This window comes from Peromyscus leucopus, chromosome 16_21 (assembly GCF_004664715.2).
Source record: "Peromyscus leucopus breed LL Stock chromosome 16_21, UCI_PerLeu_2.1, whole genome shotgun sequence".
Lineage (NCBI taxonomy): Eukaryota > Metazoa > Chordata > Mammalia > Rodentia > Cricetidae > Peromyscus > Peromyscus leucopus.
Genome location: NC_051084.1, coordinates 54,230,762 through 54,254,174, shown reverse-complemented (window position 1 = coordinate 54,254,174; position 23,413 = coordinate 54,230,762).

The following is a 23,413-nucleotide window of genomic DNA, read 5'->3' as shown; positions in this document are numbered from 1 at the left end:
TTTTTTTTTTTCTTTAAGGACTTCTATCATCTTCATAAAAGTGGTTTTAAGGTCATTTTTGTTTACTTCAACTACGTTGGAATATTCCTGTCTTACTGCCATAGGATAGTTGGGGTATGGTAGTGCCATATTTTCATCTCTGTTGTTCATTGTGTTATTACACTGGAGTTTAAGCATCTGGGTTTGGGATGATTATGAGTCTAGCTGTGGATTTCTAAAGGGTTTGTCTTTGTTGGATGGGTGTTTCCCCCCCCCCCTGGCTTTATGAATGTTTTCTGATCTTCTGGTCTAAGTGGCCAGGGGTCTGGAGACTAGCTAGTCTTTAGGCCCAGCAGGGTCTCCACTGGGCCTTTTGCAGCCTGCAAGACCCCTGCAGTTTCAGGTACCAGCGTTGCCTCTATGGCTCCAAATGCCTATGTTGCCTCAAGATTTCTGGGAACCTGCTTGGACTCTAGGGTTCCTAGTATGGTGTAGCCTCTAATACAGCAGAAGTTTTAGGCCCAGGTTGTAGACCGGGATATGGAGCTCAGTGGAGGGGGTGCAGTTGGGGGCTGTTGGGCCAGCTTTAAGGAGTCTTACCTGGCTGTGGGCAGTGTCTTAGCTTCGGTCATTAGAACAAGTCTGGCTTCAGGTAAATCAGAAATCTTCTTCCAAATTGTGGGCTGGATTATGGAGCCAAGGGGTGGGGATGTAGTCTGCAGTTGTTAGGCAGGCTTTAAGGAATATGAGTGGGTAGTGGGAGATGTCTTACCTGGGGTCACTGGGACTAGCCTGGTCTCTAGTAAAACAGCTGGAGTTGTAAGCTGGATTATGGAGATCAGTGTAGGAGTCTTCCTGGATTTTTTAAGTGATTTATTCATTTCCTCCAATTGTTTCTTTATATTTTCCTGACTCTCTTTAAGACATTTGTTCGTTTCCTCTTTAAGGAATTCTATCATCTTCATAAGTTTGTTTTAAAGTTATATTCTTGTTCTTCAGCTGTGTTGGAATATGTAGATCTTTAGTAGTAGCATATTGCCTGTGGGTAGGGTCTCACCTGGGGTTCTGGATATTGGTGTGGCCTGTAGTACAGCATGGGGCTTCTGTAGGAGTTGTAGGCCTGGATCTGGTGACCAGGAAAGGGCAAATATCTCATTTATAAAGTGATCAGAGTAAAGTTTTCCACCTTTAGTTTTGCATACATAAACATATTTAAGATTTCAAAACACATAATAAGTAGCAATTGAACTCCCTGGTCTGAATGTGCCAAGACTTCAGAAAGAAACTCTGTCTCAAAAAGTGAAAAAAAAAGGAAGGAAAGAAAGAAAGAAAGCTTGGGAGACTGTAAATAATCAAAGCATGTGTAATCAAACGAAAACTGTGTAATGAATATGTGATACACTCACTATCGGGTTATAATCATCTCTAAAGTAGAATCAAGTTATATTTGTGTAGAGGAACATGTATAGATTTGGATATGATCATGAAAGACATATATGAGGAATGGCAAAAATGCAGAGAGGTAGAAAAAAGAGTAATAGAGCATGAAAAAGTTACCAAATTATATTTTATACTAGTATGGAAATATGAAATTGGTATATATATAAATAAAACATTTAATTTATACATAGTATTACCTGTCTCAGTCCCCATTGCCTAATTTTACTAAACGTTTATCTATAAGAACTTGTAACTTTTGTAATTATTTTCCTGATATAATATTTTTTGGAAAAGAGATTACCCTGTCTTATTCTGTAACCATCACTTCATCCCTTAATATCTAACTTAATCTTACGAGTTTTTTTTATCTTCCATTTGCCTTGGTAATGAAACAGATTACTGTATTATTTTGATGTCTTGGTCTGGAAAAATTATAATATAATTGGAATCTCTTTACATTCCATGATCTATATATGTTGTGTATTTGCACTCCTGCTAATCATAGGAAGTCAACATTTTAAGATCTTAACTATTAATAAGACTGTGGTATTTATATTCTGGTTTTAAAGTTAAAACCTGCTATCTCAGGATTCAATCTTTTTAAGTGGAAAATATTTAATCAGCAATAGATTATGGTGATATTTTATTTGTACTGAAATGTGATTTTATTTGTATGTTAATAAATAAAGTTGCCTGGGGGTCAGAGCTAATAGCAAGCCATTGCAGAAGTCTGGCAGTGGTAGCACATGCCCTTAATCCCGATCACATAACAGGCAGATCTCTGTGTGTTCAAGGATACCACCAGCATGGAGACACATGCCTTTAATCTCAATACCAGCCATAGAAGACCTGGAAGTCTGTATAGATGGGCAGTGAAGAGGAGGTCATGTGGTTGGGTTTACAACTAATGAGAAGGCAGAACAGAAAGTCAATAAAAAGGACAAACACACGGGAAGTAGGTCTCTTGTGGAGAGGTAGGACAGCAGTGGCAGTGAAGGGTAAGGGTTTTAAATCAGCTCTTAGCTATTGCTCTGACCTCTTGGCTTTTAACTCTGAAAAAAAAAAAGAAGGATTTAAAATGTGATACCTTCATTTGAATCCCCTCAAAGATGATCACCACATCTACACTGAGTCAGGGCCAGATGGGGTTATGCTGACATTTAAATATCCAAACATTCTCTAAGGTATTGTCAGTTACAAGTTTATTCATGTGATAGTTAAACATTGCATGTCCTGGGGTGGGCTTATGTCTCCCGGATCATTGTTTAATGAATCTCATTAACTGTGACCTAAAAGCTCTCCAGTTGTCATTGCCAAAACACCTACCAGCTCTGAAGAAGGAGCATCAGGGGCCAGTGATGTGGAAGTTGTAGAGAGTGCAAGTTCTAATTTTAGAAGTGAAATCTCACCATTTCCACTACATTATATGCACTGTAGATAGGCCGCTTATCAGACACTACTTTCAAAGAGAACTAAACCTTAATGTCTTGAAGGTAGAAGAAGCACTGACTGAGGTGCTTGTAAATGTCATTTTAGATACACTGAGAAACCTAAGGTTGAATTTGAGTAGCAGTGTTTATACACACCCCCTACAGGATGATACAAATAACTAGCAATGAAAAAACAGATTAGACTGTTTCTTATGATATTGAATATCATATGAGCTTGGTATATTTTGTTTTTATCACTTCATGATGTGGTATCAGCTTGAGCAACTGAGAATGCATGGCTTCAATAGAACTTTAACACACTTGAGAGAGTAACACCCCATATTTAAGTTGTTACTAATCTTTGGACAAATGTCTACTGTTTAGTCCTCAGGTGTCATGGCCTAGTGCCACAGACATCCCTATGGAGTTCTTTCAAGGACTCTGTTTTAGACTACCATTGTATTAATCTTGTCCCACTAAATCTCAAGCCTGTGTTTTAGTCACAGCTGAGGTTAACACTTGGTGATACACCTCTTCTATTGTTTAACAGACAACACTTCACATCTCATCAGTAGTAGTTTTAAAGGTGAAAAAGAAAAATAACATTGTTCATCTGTGAATTCTTCAAAGTAAAAAATTAGAAAATATTTGATTTTATTAAATGTTGACAGTGTAACAAGCAGCAATCTGTAATGCCATCTACTTCTGAGACTGAACCAAAATAACTAAACATTTCAGAAGACTGGACAAAGCAACAGTTTCATCAGAATGTACAGATGTGGATTTTTATCCCTTATTTAAAAAAGTAATATATACTTATTTTGAAACTTTTATAGTATTTGTGCTTTTATTAAAGCCTTAGCAAAATCATAAAATTTTTGTTGAGTACAAATATATTTACATGTATGTGTATAGCAGAAGTTTAAATTTTGAGACATTTAAAGGGAATTATGACAGAGCATTTGGATGCAACAATAAAGTCTCTTTGAATTTATTATAATTTGTCTTGTGCTTTAGGTGTCAAAGAGGCCCCTTTCTTGTATAATTATCTTTTCAACATATTCTATTTTGTACTCTTACTCTCATATCATTTGTAAGTATGTTATAATAATTCAGAATTCAAAAGACTACACATTTTGTCAGTGTGAAGAATATGTTCATTTTGCCTCCTCCACGGAATAGATTATTATAACATTCATCTATTTTCAACAGTGTCCACCTTTGATGTTACAGAATAAAATGGAACTAATCATCCAAGGAAGTGTAGGGTAAAATTATCAGGTGAGCCACTGATGGCAAGAGTGTTAAAACGTTTTAGTGTTTGAACACAAGCCCAGTGCAACTCCATAGTGTCAGATCCATTCCTTGTCTTCTGTAAGGGTACAGAAACTGCAAACACTATATTGTAGTCTTTCTGGTTTCTTTAAAGAAACCATGCCCTGTGTAGGAGGGCATGAAAGGCCACTTATCCAAACATAAAGGGACTGTAATGACCTCCCAACAGCACAAGTTACACTGGATAAAATTTTAATGATCATGAAATAAGCAAAATGTTTTTTGTTTACTATAAGAAAGTGTCTTGAGAAAAGGCAAGTATAAATGTTTGCAACCATTTAGTCATGGTTTAGTCAAAAGTCACTGCACAATATAGTATTTTACCTGTAGGTAGAGAGCAGAGAAGAAAGGCAAATAGAACAGTTTGCTGAGTCAATATTATGTTCATACAGCCATATGTGAAAATTATATATTCTAAGCGTTCAATTCTTACTTGATGTATTAATTTTCAGATTCATTAATATTTGCAGTACTTGGCTTGAAATTTGCTCAGAAATGTTTCAAAAAATGTGAATTGTTTGGAATTTTATAAAATAAAAAAACAAACACTCAAATATTAGATAATGTATTCATATCTATTAAAAAGTGTTTCAGTGTGTGGTGTGTGTGTGTGTGTGTGTGTGTGTGTGTGTGTGTTCACACATTCTGGCATGCAAGTTTACATGCATGCAGGTCAAGTGATATTTTAAGGATGTTTTTAAGGATTTTTTTCTGTAGCCTGTGGTAATTTGCCATCAACCCATAACCAATCTTTTAATTACCTGTAGATACTAAACTTGTATTTTAAATAAGTATACTGTTTATCTCTCATACTTTTGGAGACAAATTTTTCTTTGGGCTGCCAGCTCCCAAAAGTAGAAAACAACACGGATACTTACTCATTATGAAAATTCAGCCTATAGTTTAGGCTTGTTTCTAATTAGCTCTTATAACTTAAATCAACCCATTTGTATTCATCTACATGTTGCCACATGGCTTTTGCCTCCCCTCCTGCATGTCTTGCTTCCTCTGAGGCTGGTTGGTGACTCCAGAGAACTCTGTCCCCAGGAGTCCCACATAACTTCTTCCTGCATAGCTAGTGACCATTCAGCTCTTTATTAAACCAATCAGAAGGTGCCTTGGTAAAGACACATCTCCACCATGTACAAAGTGATTATTCCACAACATACCGGGTGTTAGAACATTTTAAAATTTAGCAAGTAAAACATAAGCTTTGCAAAGTAAATGCTTCTTTACAACATTTATGTGTAATTTGGTTTTATGTTTTCACTTGCTGTCTCAAGTAAATTTCATCACTGTGTTTAAACTGTAGTCATCACTGAATTCACTTTAATTTTGTCAAGGGACCAAGCTTGTCCTTTCAACTTTTTAGTTACTTCTTCTACTTCTTTTTAGCTAAATGTTTAAAAGACAAGTGATGAATCAATACCTAACATTGAAGATGTCAATTTCTCACAAATTCCTACATGATGTATATAACAAACTTTATGCAAAGTTTCCGATATCAATTAGATTTTTCAGATTCAATATACAATTTATTGGCAAAGGGCAATAATAATTATTTTATTTTTAATCAATTATTTGATTTTCTAATATTTTCATTTAAAAGAGAAAAGACAATTACTGAAATCACTTCTATGTGATTTAATTGTACATTAGTTTTATTGAGCTAATTTTCATAGAGAACTGTGAATGGAAAATTGTATTTTATTTTCTGGTTTTACTCCTATTGCTTAGGAAAATATAGCAAATAAGATTGAAAGGAAAGGCAAATATTACTGTGTTTTCAGACAAAATTATTTTAAGGTTAACACTAACAAAGCTAATAAAATAAAATGTATGCCCCTATTTTCCATTCAATGCTAAAAGAATAAGTTAAATACCTTTAAAAGAAAAAAAAAAGCCTCCATATATGTGTGTGTGTGTGTATGTGTGTTTGTATGTGTATATACATACACACATAACAAAAATATTTTAGAGATAAAATTTTGTATAACATGATCCATTTATTAAAGTGAAATGTGCAAAAAAAACCCATTTTTGAAATATAGTTAGCTTCTTCAATTTTTTCAAGACTCATTACACTGTTCACCATAATCTTACAATACAAATGAAATTTCCCAAAATTTAATCATATTTAATTTTAATTAAATCTAATGAACCATAATGTGGTATAGGAATTATACTAATATTAGCTTATTAACATATTGTTATAAATTAATATAAAAATATTACAGAGAGAAATACATACAGAGAAAAATACATGACTTGATTGAATTATGCCTTCATCATAAATTAAAGTTGCTTTAACAAAAAATTTGATTTTATGTCCTCATAATTCATTGAAGAAATGTGCCTTTTTTTACAGTTATAAATATTTTGAGTGTATAAATAGAATAAATATAATGTTATTTTCCTGTACTTTTTAATCACCACTTGGAAACAGGCTTACCTCCACCAAGTTCTATTGGATAATTATTTACAAGTAGCTTCTCGGGCTTGAGAAGGCATCATTTTGATCATTTGGTGAGTTTAAAATGTTTACTATCTTCCTGATATCTTAGAAAACCTTTGCTTGGTATTCACGTACATTTTTCATATTGTTCTTTAAACAGTACTTTATTTATTTAGTGTGTGTGTGGTGTGGATATGTACATGAGCATGAGCAAATAAATCAGCATAGAGGAAAATCAGAGTACAACTTCCTAGATTCCTTTCTCTCCATTTAGAATGTGAGTCCCGACATTCAAACACATCTTCAGGATTGGGGGCAAGTGTTTTCACCCACTGAGCCATTTTGACATCCCTTCAGCAATATTTTTAATGTTCTGTCTGTGCTCTCGTGAAACTATCTTCTGATAAAGCTCAGTGCCTTTACTTCGTGGGTACCAACTTGCTCAGCAAGAAACTCAGACTCTGAAACACAGATGCTCTGAGAGGGAATGTTCAACACAGCCTCACTGCTTCTGAACAGTGAAATCTCAGATCTCGAATGCCCCCCAAACATTTAGCATTATTAGAAAAATCAGCTCTTAACTGACAAAATAAAGTTGCATTGTTAATGTATTTCATACACACACACACACACACACACATACACACACACACACACACACACATAACCCATACACACACACACAGAGGTCACGTATCATTGATAGCACCGTTTAAGACTCATTTTTAACACTGAACTTCTCACCTGGTGATGGGGAAGTTCACAGCAATCCACAAGGATGACCACAGCTTAGACTACTAGTAAGAGTGGGGAGGGTGCTTGAACTGGCCTACCCTTGTAATAAGATTGGTGAACACCCTCACTGTCATCATAGAACCTTCATCCAGTAACTGATGGAAGCAGATGCAGAGATCCACAGCCAAGCAACATGTCGAGCTCCAGGAGTCCAGTCGAGGAGAGGAAAGAGGAATTCTATGAGGAAGGGACACCAAGATCATGATGGGGAAATGTAAAGAGACAACCAAACCAAACTAGTGGGAAGTCATGAACTTTAGACCAACAGCTGTGGAAGCTACATGGCACTGGACTAGACCCTCTGCATAAGTGAGACCATTGTGTAGCTTGGACTGTTTGAGAGGCTACTGGCAATGAGTTCAGTATCTATCCCTGGTGCATGAGCTGGCTTTTTGGAGTCCATTACCTATGATGGGACACCTTGCACAGCCTTGATGCAGAGGGAGGAGCTTGGTCCTTCCTCAACTGAATTTATCAAGCTTTGCTGACTTACCATGGGAGGTCTTACATTTTTGGAAGAGAAAATTGGAGGTGGATGGGGAGGGTAGTATGGGGGCAGAGAGGGAGGAGGGATGAGAGGGAAAAAAAAACACTGAATTTCTCTTTTTATAAGGTTTTAAACTATAGTAGGCAGACTGTTCCATGTTGTGAACATAGCACAGCATTTTATCTGTCATTGCACAGATTATTGAGATCAACAGCATAACTCTGTTCATTACAAAACCCACATCATGTTTATTTCTGTCTGGAAATACATGAAAAGGAGACTGACCATTCATGGATAATCATTCATAAGCTTAAGTCAACCCTGCTGTGTTTTCATGTATAATCAGGAAGCATGCTCATTCGTATTGAAAGAGAAACTGCCCAGATCATAATGTACCTCACAGAGGAACCATTGTTATCTCACTGTGTAAAGGAGCCAGGGCTAAGGGCTATGGCAAACTCATGACATATGACATCTCATGACAGTCCTAGATTACTAGAGTTACAGGCAATCTTTACTTCCAATCTCATACAACTACTGCAGGTTTGACTTCTCAAATAAGATCAAATATTCTGAAGCTCATGCTGTCTCTTGAATCCCAATGCCCAGTGTCTACTTTCAGTTAGGCACTTTCCCAGCCTCCAATACATTCACATTCGTTAGTGTTTTCAGTGACAGTTTTCATCTGCAAAAGAAAAATTGAATTATACTGTCTGTGGACATAAAGACTTAATAATGACCATCATTCCAGGTGTAGGACTTCATAATTATCAAAACAAAGCAAACAGGTGTTGTTTTAAAATTTCTTACTGTGAAGTCTAAGCATTATCGGTGCTATATTATTTCTCGATCATTAGTCAGTGAATATGACAACTGTGTTAACATTCATTTTCTAGACATTTCTAAATGTTCAGAAGTGAGAAAGACTAGCAGAGGGATACTGCAATGACCTGTGCAACCCTTGCATTAAATCTTGGGGCTCCTACGAAATAAAGTAAAATGTCTATGTAGTATGGTGCATGGTGCATGGTGCATGGTCAAGAAGCAGGAAGGCATTACTGGTGAAATAAATTATTTTTGTTAATAAGATACTCTGGTGGTGTGTGATGCTGCAGACCCATGAATACAAATCTTGGCAACCTAAATCAGGAGAATCACAAATGCAAGACCATCCTGGGCTATATAATCAGTATAAGGTTAGATATGTCTTTACAGAAAGAAAGTCATCCTCCAAAAATTGTACAACTGAATGTCACAATGACTAGTAAAAATAGTCCTATAGGTATATGATAGAGTAGTTTTTATTTAATTAGCATTTTTCATTTAATTTACATACTGAGAGTTTCCCCTCCCTCCTCTCCTCCTGTACCCCTCCCATTTGCATCTACCCCTTTCCTCATCCACCCCTTTTCCTTCTCCATTCAGAAAGGGGAGGCCTCCCATGGGATTGAAAAAAGCATGGCACATCAAGTTGAGACAGGACCAAGCTCCTCCCCCTGCATCATGGCTGGGCAAGGTAATTCAGCATGGGGCACAGGTTGCCAAAAGCCAGCTAACTGCTAGAGACAGGTCCTAATCTCACTGCTAGGAGCCTTACTAACAGCCCAAGCTACACAACTGTCACACACATGCAAAGGGCCTAGGTTGGTCCTATGCAAACTCCCTAACTGTTGATACAGAGTCCATGAGTTCCCAAGAGCTAAGGTCAGCTGTCTCTGTGGGTTCCTCATCCATGACCTTGACCACCACCACCATCACCACCCACAGCTCCTACAACCCTTTCTTCAGCAGGACTCCTGGAGCTTGGCCCAGTGTTTGGCTGTGCATCTCTGCATCTGCTTCTGTCAGTTACTAGGTAAAAGCTCTCTGATGACAATTAGGGTAGTTACCAGTCACATTACAATAGATGGTCAATTCAGGCACCCTCTCCATTGCTAGGTGTCTTAGCTGGGGTCATCCTTATGGATTCCTGGGAGTTTCCTGGCATCAAGTTTCTCCCTAACCCTGAAATTGCCCCCCAGCCCGTATCAAGATGTCTCTTTCTTTACTCCCTCACTCCATCCTGCCTCAGTATGCCTCCCAAGCCCAGTCCACTCAAACTGCTTTCTCATGTTCCCATCCTCCCATCTTCCCATCCCTCTTTCCCCCACCCCCAGTTTACCCAGGAGATCTTCTATTTCTCCTTCCTAGGGAAATCCATGTATTACTCCTTTGGCACCCCTTGTTATCTAGCCTCTCTGGGGCTATAGATTGTAAATTGGATATCCTATATTTTACTCCTAATATCCACTTCTGAGTGAATGCATACCATGTTTGTCTTTCTGATTCTGGGTTACCTCACTCTGTTGGAGAGAATGTGAAGTAAGGGGAACACTGTGGGTGGGAGTGCAATCTTGAATAGCCATTTTTGAAATTAGTATGGTGGTTTCTCATGAAATTGGGAATCAATGTACCTCAAAACCCAGCTATACCAATCTTGGACATATACCCAAAAGATGTTCAATCATACGACAATGCCACTTGCTCAACTATGTTCATAGCAGCATTATTCCTAATAGCCAGAACCTGGAAACAACCTAGATGCCCCTCAACTGAAGAATCGATAAGGAAATTGAGGCACATTTACATAATGGATTATTACTCAGTTGTAAAAAATGATGACCTCATGAAATTTGCAGGCAAATACATGGCTAGAAAAAATGATGCAGTGTTAAGAGACATTTGTTTTCAGTTGTTGCAAAGCAAAGAGAAAATTAAAATGTTGACATACTTCACTGTTTCATGGCCACAGAAAATGCATATTTTCAAAATGGGTATTTTAATGCTGCCATTATAAAAATAAACTGATTAGGTATAGCTTCATTAATTAAATTGGTTTCTTTTATTACATATTGTGGTCTTTAAGTGTATACAATATTTTATAACTAAAACTAAAACATGCACACTTCACATGTATGTGTAATTTACAGCATTACACTAAATACTTAATTCTAATTTTAGATGATTAACATTAATATCATGAGATAATTATTCTTGTTTTCTTTTGTACTAAGCAACTTATGTGAAGAACATATTTGCTAACTTTCTCATATAGCTGTAAGTCACTTGCTTCTGAGATGTATATTTTTACACATTTTATTCAATCTCAGAGTCTACTATGTGATGGATTGTGTACTGATAGGACCAGGTTAAATTGATACCATTTCAACCCATTCTAGTTCATCCTACCTCTACAAAAGAAGTCAAACCTATTGGTCTTTGAAATATATGAGAGACATTTACTGAGAGAAATTTATATTGGCCAAACATATCAATTCAGTTTCAGGTATGAAACCTGAACTTCCTGATCCTCAATATAACAAATGGAGCAATTACTACCTCATCTCACTCTGGTTTCCATTATCCTGATTTATTCACGGAATTATTTCCAATGTGTTTATATCTCTGCCAACTGAATTCCATATCAGTATTAACCTTTAAAAGCCCATCCAAAATAATAAAAATATGAGCAAAATATGAACTATCTGTGTTTTATACATTTGAACTCAGAACTTTACTGTTTGGGCTATAAACCTTGAAATAACTGATTGAAAGGTGATTGTGGAGAAAGGCTTCTTTACATATGTGATCACAGAGGAAGTATGGCATCAGGACGTTAAAATAAAGGATGATGAGAACTTCTGATTTATGCTAATTTTAATACAAATTTATCAAACACTTTCTTGAAAAACTGTTAATAATGTCTCTTCTTTGATATTACCAGAAAACAATAGCATGAAACAGTGAGATGTCCCAGGGTGTGAAGCTGTTTTCCAGATAACCCTAAGAATAGAGTTCAATGATCAGAATTCCTGTATAAGTGGAGAGGAGAACCAACCTGATGTAGGTGTTTGCTGACATCCACAACCAAGCCTTGGCATGCACACTTCTCCCATATCATCATGAACACACACACACACACACACACACACACACACAGAGAGAGAGAGAGAGAGAGAGAGAGAGAGAGAGAGAGAGAGAGAGAGAGAGACAGACAGACAGACGGACAGACAGACAGATTAATAATAACAAATGAAATTTTGAGGATAGATTAAAACAAAAAGGAAATTACATGTTACTAAAACCATTCAGCAGAAGAGGGTGGTGACATGGGACAAAGAGTATGGGAAGAAATGCTGGGAAATAACTCCACCAGAAAAATTCTTGCCTCACATGAGGACTGGAATGCAATTAACAAGAAGTGTGCATTGTTCTAATTTCATGGCTTATCAGTTTGTCTTACCAGGCCATTTTACTTCCTTTCAGTATCTCCTAAGTTCCTCTCCTAGTCTCTTCCACTTTGAACATTCATGGCAAACCGGTTAAAAGAGTGATTCTACCTTGAAGAAAGAGCAAAATGAGATCCCAAGCCTTACTTTATCAGGGTGAGATATACAATATAAAATTTGGTGTAATATAAATCCCTAGAGATGCAATTGTTAAACACAGTTGGTTTTGAAAATAAGACTGTATGTTCATAAATTTCATGTGTAAAATTAGGTAGTAAATTTTACAGTATTAAAAAAAATGCAAAACCTCTGTGAGCATTTTATAACCTTAACAACCTTGTATGGGATATTGAAGAGTACAAAATGGATGATCCTACCATTTTAATAAAATGATACATTCACTGGGCTAGAAATAAATAGACTGAGTAGGATTTCTACTTTTTTCCCCAAACTTGGGACTCAACAAAGCGTCGCCATTGTGCCAAATTTCCTTTAATGTTGTCATTGTTAGTTTCTAATGTTTCAGAAGGACTTAAATGAAATCCGATTTCCTTCCATTATAAAACACAAAATCTCTGCTTTTCATTGACTTGCCCATTGATACTGTTATTTTAACAGGGATTTAACTACTGCTAATATATTTCAAGCCAGCTGAACAATATGGCAGAAAATTTTTTGAAGATCCACCTGGGATGACACAAGTTGCCATGGAAGTGGGGATTTCCCTCTCCAGGATCTTAGACTTGTTAATAGAAGAGTTTGGGAGCTGACTCTGAAGGAAGTTCCACAACAATTCTACTGGTGCTTAAAGACAGATTGTAGGGCAGGCTTTAGTGGTATCTGGAGGAGGAAAATCAAGCTGAGGAAAAGCAAAATTTGAGTTAAGGCCATATGAGTTAAGCCACCTTGAGGGTCAACCAAATGGTACAGAGCAAGAAGCAGCATGTAAGGGAGGACAGCGCCAGAGAGATGATGAAAAACCCAAAGAACCATTGAAAGCATACTTTCTCCAACCAGCATCTAAAAGATACAGAAAAGAATAGACTGTATGTCTAGTTGACAAGTGAGAAAAGCAGACAGACAACATACTCACACTGCAAATTTTAAGCTTCTGCTCAGAGGTGACAGTTCTGGGAAGGAAAGAGAAATATTCCTTCCATTTTCAGCAGATTTTTAGATGAACAGTTTCCTGGGGAGTGGTACCTGTAACAGACAATTGACCTGGATTATTTCTTAAGAGGGACCATGATGATAAGGCTCCCCTTCAAGATAGACATTTTTGGTTAGGAGATAGTGGCTTTCCATTAATGGTTAAATAGCTAATGTAGCACAATAGAATTTCTTACATTTAAAAACATTCACTTCGGGAATAAAAGAGACTATCAGAGAAATATGTAGTTTGATAACTGAAATTGGAAGCTTTTCTGTGTCCTGCCTGGCCCATGGCATCTTATAAAATAATCATTCAGAAGCTTAATATTAATTACAGACTATTAGGTCTGTAGCTCAGGCTTAATAATAGATAGCTATTACATCTTAAATTAACCCATTTCTATTAATCCATGTATTGCTATGTGTCTTGTGGCTTTACTGTGTTCTATTAACATCTTGCTCCCCCAGCGGCTCACAAAGGCTCCCATGACTCTACCAATCTTCTCCCTGTATCTCTCCTGGATTTTCAGCATGGCTATATCCCGTCTTATCATAAGCCAATGCACCTCTTTATTAACCAATGGTAGCAATACATATTCACAGCATACAGAAAGACCATCCCACAGCTTATAACTACTCTTTATTTGGCCCCTAAGGGATGCTGTACTCAAATAGTGGTTGGTAACTTGGCCTTCATAGAAGAAGGTTACATTGTGGTTCCTTCTTCTTGGGTATAGAATATAACACTAATATACTATGTACACTATATAAAATGAGGATTCATTTGTATTAGTGAGGGAACAATTTGACTCTCAAGAAAAAGGTTACATGATAGTAATTTATATGTTTCACACAGTTTTCTTAAATTCACGGAAAAGAACAGAAATAAGAATTAGTACATTAGAATGAAATCTCAAATGTATGAAAGCTGTATTCTCAACAATAGGTCCAATCACTGGAAGATGCTCACTCTGTAAGAGTAAAGATACAGTCATCAAGAAGGAAGTTTTGTTGTTGTTGTTGTGTGAATATATTTCTGTTCCCCTAACATTTAAAATTAAAGTGGAATAAACAAGACCCTGAAAAAACCTTAAGGGCTCCTTTACAAATAATTATGTTTAGTCATAAAAGAGATCATGCTTCTTTGAGTAAATGTTATTAAAACAGATCTCACTGTTACAGGATCATAACAAGTTAAATGTACTGGTATTAAAGTAAATAGCTATAAGTAGAACAAGAAAGAAGGAAGAAGAGTCACAAGTCTTAAAGTAAAAATAAATAGTTTTCAATGTCTTTATTGAAATATTAGTTTGAAATTAAGCAGACACAGGAGAGGTGCCACATTGAAAAAAAATACAAATAATTATAACCCTCCCCCCAAGTAACTTTCCTCTTAGCATTGATTTCATAGTGTCCTATAAGTTTGGGTATGTTGTGCATTCATTGTCTTTGAATTCTAGGAAGTCTTTAATTTCTTTATTTCCTCCTTGGTGATTCATTTGATCATTGTTCACTTTTTAGGAATTTTAAATACAAATTATGTTTCATATAAAATACCTCACTTGGCTGCTGTGGGATGTTCTGTATGTTACGTGTGTTGCTCTGATTGGGTAATAAATAAAACACTGATTGGCCAGTAGCCAGGCAGGAAGTATAGGTGGGACAAAGAGAAGAAAATTGGAGGAAGTGAAAGGCTGAGGCAGATAGACCTGCCAGCCACTACCATGACAAGCGAGATATAAGATACTGGTAATCCACGAGCCACATGGCAACTTATAGATTAATAGAAATGGGTTAATTTAAGATAAAAAAGTAGATAACAAAAAGCCTGCCACGGCCATACAGTTTATAAGTAAGATAAGTGTCTGAGTGATTATTTTATAAATGGATTGTGGGACTGCAGGGGCTTGGTGGGACCTGGAGAGAAGCTCTCAGCTACACTTGGCTGTCTCATGATTTAGGTGAAAAAGCTTAGAGACTTTTATATCCCTTTATTTAACAGAAGGAAAAATGTTGTGGAAAATCAAAATGAGGAACTAAGAGTCAGAAATCTCCTCAGCAAGCAGAAAATCAGGGAATAATGACTGTGAGAAGATTAATGGACCTTTCACTGAAATTTTTAAGATGGCCAAGGTTTGAGTTCTTCTCCCTACATGGGCTTCCCTACCCTCGTCTGTCAAATGGAGGTTACTATTTTAGGGAACTTTCAGACCTGCCACCTAAGGGATACTGTGGTGGGGGAAATCAAACAACTTTTCTGTATTTGTTTGTACTATCCAGTCCCTGCAGTAGCTCCAATCAGAGAAAGAATAGGAGTTTATCATCTTCCAAACTATATAAAAAGCCTCAACTGTTGGGGGAAACTAGGACACCTTCCCTGGGTACCATCCCAACTCTTGGGTGTCTATCTCTACTTGTGTGGCTTTATCTTTCTGTAGCTAGAGTTTTTCTGCCTTGCCCACAGTCAGGACAAATCTTTGTCACCTGCCAGTCCCACAGCCGCTCAGACCCAACCAAGTAAACACAGAGACTTAAATTGCTTACAAACTGTATGGCCGTGGCAGGCTTCTTGCTAACTGCACTTATTGCTTAAATTAATCCATTTCCATAAATCTATACCTTGCCACGTGGCTGGTGGCTTACCAGCATCTTCACATGCTGCTGGTCATGGCGGCGGTTGCAGTGTCTCTCCGCCTCAGCCTTCTGCTTCCCACAATTCTCCTCTCTCCTTGTCCCACCTACTTCCTGCCTGGCCACTGGCCAATCGGTGTTTTATTTATTGACCAATCAGAGCAATTTGACATACAGACCGTCCCACAGCACTTCCCCTTTCTTTTTTTTAAATGGAAGGTTTTAACTTTTACACATCTCCAAAGTCAGCTTGGTATATTTGGGAATTTGGGCGTAGCTTCTCTTACTACGTCCTGCTGGAGGAGGGCGCTGTATCTTATGGGGACACAAAGAAAATTTTAGGATCATGGAGTAGTCCGTGAGACTGTATCGTCTGAGCCAGTTGCCTTGAAACGATTCTGGATGTTGGATCATCTGGGCCATGGTGTCATCGGAGACCTTTCAGGTGGTCTTGGCTGGTCAAACCTGATGTATCTTAATCTGGAACAAATCCATAGCCTCTGGCTTTCTGTGGAAACAAAAGCAGAGCCTCCTTTCCAAAGCAACATATCCTTACATCCAAATTTTGAAGTTAAGGTACCTTTAAAACACACATTTTGGCATAACTCAACAGCTTTTGCAATCAAATGTTTTTCTTCAGTTACAAATATCAAAGAGAACATAATCCAGATTCTCTGTGTGGTAGCCATCTTTATGTGGCTTATTTTTTATATTACCTTGAGCGTATTGCTTTAAACAGCAGCCTTTTAAATCTGAAACTGTGCTGTGGCTGCTGGCTCCGCCCACTTCAGCTTCCCAACATGGCAGTGGTACGTTTTCCGCCAGCTCTGGGAGCCATCGTGGGTCTATGCTTTTATCCAAGCAGCATGTAGCCCAGAAACCTTTTTTTTTTTTTTGGTACTAGCAAAGGCTAAATCCACCATGCAGCTTAATGTGCCACTTGCAGAGGCCTCATTCCCGCCATACTGCAGGTCAAGGGCACACGCCAGGAACTCGCCAGTAGTAGCTAGTAGCTCAAACAAGCACGCTGCCGCTAACTTGAAAGAGACAACTAGGAACTGTTTTTAGCTCTGTTTTAGAATCTTTACTCAGGTTTTAAGTGGAAACTCTTGCCAACACGTTGGGCACCATTTGTAGCTAGAGTTTTTCTGCCTTGTCCAAAGTCAGGACAAATCTTTGTCACCTGCCAGTCCCACAGTCGCTCAGACCCAACCAAGTAAATACAGAGACTTATATTGCTTACAAACTGTATGGTCGTGGCAGGCTTCTTGCTAACTGCTCTTATTGCTTAAATTAATCCATTTCCATAAATCTATACCTTGCCACGTGGCTGGTGGCTTACCAGCATCTTCACATGCTGCTGGTCATGGCGGTGGCTGCAGTGTCTCTCCGCCTCAGCCTTCTGCTTCCCACAATTCTCCTCTCTCCTTGTCCCACCTACTTCCTGCCTGGCCACTGGCCAATCGGTGTTTTATTTATTGACCAATCAGAGCAATTTGACATACAGACCGTCCCACAGCACTTCAACCATCTTATTAAATAAGAAACACAGAAACAATGTAAAAGAGAAAGCCGAGAGGTCAGAGCTCAGAGCTAAAATCTCACCCTTCCTCCTGCTGTCCCAGCTTCACAAAAAAAGACCTACTTCCTGTCTGTTCTTTTTTTTTATAGTATGCTGTTCTGCCTTCTCATTGGTTGTAAACCCAAACACATGACTGCCTTGTCACTGTCTGAATGTACAGCCCCCTAGGTCTTAAAGGCATATGTCTCCAATGCTGGCTATATTCCTGAACACACAGATATCTATGGGATTAAAGGCGTGTGCCACCACCGCCACACTCTTGCTAAGGCTCTAATAGCTCTGACCCCCGGACAACTTTATTTATTAACATACAATCAAAATAATATTTCAGTACAATTAGATTACCACCACATTTCCCCTTTTCTATTTTAATAAAAAGAAAAAAAAGCAAAAGGTTATAACTAACAAAAGAAAAACTATATACAAAAGTACAATAACTATATACAATATATACAAGTAATAAATACCTAAACAGTTATTTGACAAATCAGAGAAAATAATTGCATTATCTATCCTATTTTGGTAATTCCAAGATGTATCTAATGTACTTTCTATCCTAATTAATTTTCAACTATAACTAACTAATCTTCAACCATAACTAACTAATCTTCAACTCCCTCAGAGACCCAAGAAGGGAATAATATTAGCTAACAAAAATAAAAACAGGAAGTGCATGCAAGCAACTTCCAAAAAATTTTGTGAGTTGACAGAAACAGCCAGCTGCCTGGACAGTCACCTGAGGTTTCTCCGCAGTGTTGGGGCATCATCTTCAGCCTATAGGCTTAGTGTATCTGACAGACTCATTTGTGCAGTAGGATGTACACAAGGTCAACAGTTCAACCTCACATTGGGTGAGAGCAGTCCACGTACCAGAAACACCTGAATTCCACTAGTGTCCTGTCATGATTCAGGATTTTAAATTCTGGAAATTGTTGACAGTTTTTAAATTCAGCTGTCCATTCTTCTTGGCTGTGTATATATGGCTTCATCTCAGCATCCCCTTCTTCTCCACATCCCTCTATTAAATGCCAGTCTACTTTTGAGAGGCATGAGCTTTCAGCTGCTGTTCCATTGTACAACAGAATCCATCGGCCCTCTGCCCGTTAAGCTGCCTTCGAAGAAAAGGGCACTGTACCTTTTCCGGATGCGAAGGCCACTTCAGGGATGGGGCCATATTGTCCTGGCCTCAGAAGATGCCTTTTGATAAAGCCATAACCACACTTGTTTTGGCAAGAATCAGTAGTCCCTTGTTTCGTGATCTGTCTGTCCATTTTGTCCTGTTGATTCGAGGATACTTTGTTGTCCAGTGGCTAACTTTTGCCAGAATGAAAGTTGACTTCATATGCAGTTTCTTCAATGCCCATATTTTCTCTAAAGTAGATTGGTACTGCCAGGAGCCGACATGTCTCAAAAAAGAAAAATTTTCTAAGTTATTAAAACATTTTAAATGCCATATTCTGTAGATCTCTGAAGGGTTTGAAGATGACCTGTCTAAAACATCTCTGCTCAATTTTTAAAACATATCTAATATGACTACATGTTCTATGATAATGTCTAACTACTAGCTTTCATTTCTTTATAACCTAATAGTTGATAATAATAACATTCAAGGATCAGAAATTTGCATTACATTGTTAAATGAATGGAATAAATACAATTAGAAATATACATATAGCATTTTCTAACAATATCAGTTTCAAATTTGTATACAATATAAAACAATTCAATCCAATGTAAAGTATTTAAAACTAGTAATTGTCTTTTTCTTTTCTTTCTTTTTTTCTCTTTCTTTCTTTCTTTCTTTCTTTTTTTTTAAACAAGAACCTTAAATCTAATCTCCTTTGCTTAGCCTTTTTCCTAACCCTTGACAATAACTTGTAACCAACCCCCCTAAATACTGAAAATTATCCCAGACCCAAAACCCATTAAAAAGACCAAAAAACCACCCGCCCCACACCACCTCTTTGGGAATGTGGGCGTCGTATTCTTAAAATTGCTTCCTGCTGGGTATGGGCAAAGTTTTCTTTATCCTGAAAGAAAAATTTTAGGTTAATTGTCAAATTCTAGGAGAGGTAACTATATCTTTCATTATCCAGTCTGTGTATAATGCCAAAGTTCAGGGTTTATGTCAAGTCCGTATTCAAGTAGTCTTTGAGACTGGATCATCTCAGCTAGTCATCTCAAAATTGCTCTGAGCACCTTATAGTTCAAAGCTGATCTATGGATGATGTTTGTCAGCTTAATGATATTATTATTGTCCACGTGGAATTGTTGTTGTTGTGGGGCCCCATCTTCTTTCTGGAGACTTCAGTTTATGTTAAGCCTGGCCATGATTTCCTGCAGAAAACTGATAAGAGACTCGAACACAAAAACATATATATGCAGCTAGCCTTTTTTCTAGAATTAGTTAGTACTCTATATGACCATTCATATCTTAACAAAGTTTAAAATGTATATGTATATATTAATCTTGTAAATTTTGATATAAAATTTATACTTTGAGAAAAGTTTAAAGAATCAGAATAGAATCAAAGAGTTGAGATTAGTAATAGAATAGTCCCTTAATTAATTTTGCTTTTGTCCTGTACCATAGCAGAAGATGGCTCTTTTATTCTGGCATGATACAGGAAGTTTTCATTTTCCTTTTAACAACTTGCTTGAGTTTAAAGAAGGAGAGAGCCATTCTCCAACTCCAAAGTCAGCTTTAAATTTTAATTGAACTGGGACTATCAGAAAACCAATAGTGTTAAATCTTTAGAGAAAAGCAGAAACAAACATTTAGGAAGACATAAAAATTTTTTAGATAATATATACCCATACACTGTTTCACTCGGTTTCTTGGGATAGATGATTTGTCACTTTTCTTCAGTTGTCTCATTTGTCCAGTGTTCTTCAGATTCCTTAACCTTCATTCTCCTAAAAGACAAAAACAAAAACCTTTCCCCAAGACTAATTTTGGGGATGTTTCCTTTTGACAAGTTATTATCTGATTAAATGAAAAGGCATGTGTTATTGATACAAGTTAGTTTAAATTGGATGTTCATGCTGGTTGATGAACTATCACCTCCTCAATTAAGAGGTCTCTCTTGTTCAAATCGAACCTTTATCAATTTTGATGGTACCCACAGCTTATCTTCTCCTGTAGAAACAAGAGCAAAACCTCATCCCCAATGTAATACATACCCTGGTTTCCATTCTGAGGTCAGCACATCCTTAAAGTATATAGGCTGATTTAATTCTGTAGTTTTTTCTATTATCCAATGTCTCTCTGCAGCTGTTGTTCCTTTCTCATTGGCATTCAGAAAATTCAAAGTTAGAAGAGCATTATGCAGTCTATTTCTGGGGGTTTTTGTTACCCATTTCTGTTTATTTAGCATATCCTTTAGAGTTCTGTTTGATCTTTCTATAACTGCTTGACCTGTAGGATTATGTGGTATGCCTGTAATATGCTTTATATTGTAATAAGCAAAAAACTGTTTCATTTTAACAGAGACATATGATGGAGCATTGTCAGTTTTGATTTGTGCAGGTATACCCATGATGGCCATAACTTCTAGCAAATGAGTGATTACAGAATCAGCTTTTTCAGAACTCAAAGCAGTTGCCCATTGAAATCCTGAATAAGTATCGATAGTGTGGTGTACATATTTCAATTTTCCAAATTCTGCAAAGTGAAACACGTCCATCTGCCAGATTTCATTTCTCTGAGTACCTTTGGGTTACATCCTGCTGGTAATGGCGTTTGATTGTAGAAGGAACAAGTAGGACATTTCTTTACTATTTCTTTGGCTTGTTACCAGGTTATGGAAAAATCCTTTTTTAAACCTTTACTATTAACGTGATGTTTTTTATGAAATTCTGAGGCCTCCAGCACATTTCCTATCAATAATTTATCAATCTCATCATTGCCTTGTGCTAGAGGGCCTGGCAGACCAGTATGGGATCAAATGTGAGTTATATATAAAGGATGATTCCTTTTCCTGATTGTATCTTGTAATTGAATAAATAGTGAAGTTAATTCTGAAGCATCGGGGATAAATTCTGCAGTCTCAATATGTAACACCACTCTTTCAGCATACTGAGAGTCAGTTACTATGTTGAGAGGTTCTGAAAAATCCATTAATACCAACAGAATAGCATACAATTCTGAGTTTTGAACTGAATTATACGGACTTTGAACCACTTTACTTAAATTTTCTGATTTGTAACCTGCCTTTCCTTCTTTGTTGGCATATATATAAAATGTACGAACTCCAGATATGGGTTTTTGCCGTACAATTCGAGGCAAGATCCAATCAGCTCTCTTTATAAGATCAATTCTATTGCTTTTGGGATATTTGCTGTTAATTTCTCCCAAAAAATTACTGCAAGCTCTTTGCCAAGGTTCACTTTCTGTCCATAACTTTTCAATGTCCTCCTTAGTTAATGGTACGACAATTTCTGCTGGGTCTATGCCTGCTAATTGATGAAGTCTCAGTTTTCCTTTGTAAATCAAGTCAGAGATTTTTTTCCACATAAGTTTTTAATTTTTTATTTGGTTTATTTGGTAAAAATATCCATTCCAATATAATATCTTCCCTCTGCATTAATATTCCAGTAGGAGAACGCCTAGAAGGTAAAATAACCAAAATGCAATCCAGCTTTGGATCAATATGATCCACGTGTCCTTCATGCACTTTCTTTTCTACCAAGGCCAATTCTTTCTCAGCTTCAGGTGATAATTCTCTTGGACTATTTAAGTCCTTGTCACCTTCTAAGGTTCTGAACAAATTAGTCAGTTCATCATTTTTTACCCCAACAATAGTTCGTAGATGAGAAATATCTCCAAATAATCTTTGAAAGTCATTAAGAGTCTGTAGTCTATCTCTCCGAATCTGCACCTTTTGGGGTCTAATTTTTTGTAGCTCTATTTTATATCCTAAATAATTAATAGAATCTCCTCGTTGTATCTTTTCAGGAGCAATTTGTAATCCCCAGCAAGGCAAAATTTTCTTTACTTCTTCAAATATTATTTCTAAAGTATCTGCATTTGAGTCAGCTCGTAAAATATCATCCATATAATGATAAATTATAGATTTAGGAAATTTTTTACGTATCACTTCCAATGGCTGTTGTACAAAATATTGGCACAGAGTTGGGCTATTCAACATTCCCTGAGGGAGGACCCTCCATTGAAATCTTTTAACCGGTTGAGAATTATTATAAGTAGGCACTGTAAAAGCAAATCTTTCTCTGTCTTTTTCTTGTAAGGGTATTGAAAAGAAACAGTCTTTTAAATCAATAACTATGAGAGGCCATCCTTTTGGTAACAGAGTAGGCAAAGGCATCCAGATTGTAGAGAGCCCATTGGCTGAATTACTTTGTTAATTGCTCTAAGGTCTGTTACCATTCTCCATTTACCAGATTTCCTTTTAATAACAAATACAGGAGAATTCCAAGGGCTGGTTGATTCTTCAATATGCTGAGCATTTAACTGTTCTTTTACCAGCTCTTCTAAAGCCTGGAGTTTCTCTGTTGTTAAAGGCCATTGCTGGACCCATACAGGCTTGTCTGTTAACCATTTTAAAGGTAGAGCTGTTGGTGTCTTTGGAAGATCATCAGTTATTGTGCCCTGTTCTTGTATAATATGGATGGCTGGTGACCACTCATTAGAACAATATCTTCTAATATTTCTCTCAGTAACATGTGCTAGTTTATGATTTGTTTCTGAGATTGGAGGGATGTTAATCTGAGTATTCCATTGTTGCAACAAGTCTCAACCCCACAGGTTCATAGTTATGTTAGCCACATATGGTTTTAATTTTCCTCTCTGTCCTTCTGGACCTATACATTCGAGCCATCTTGCACTCTGTTTCACCT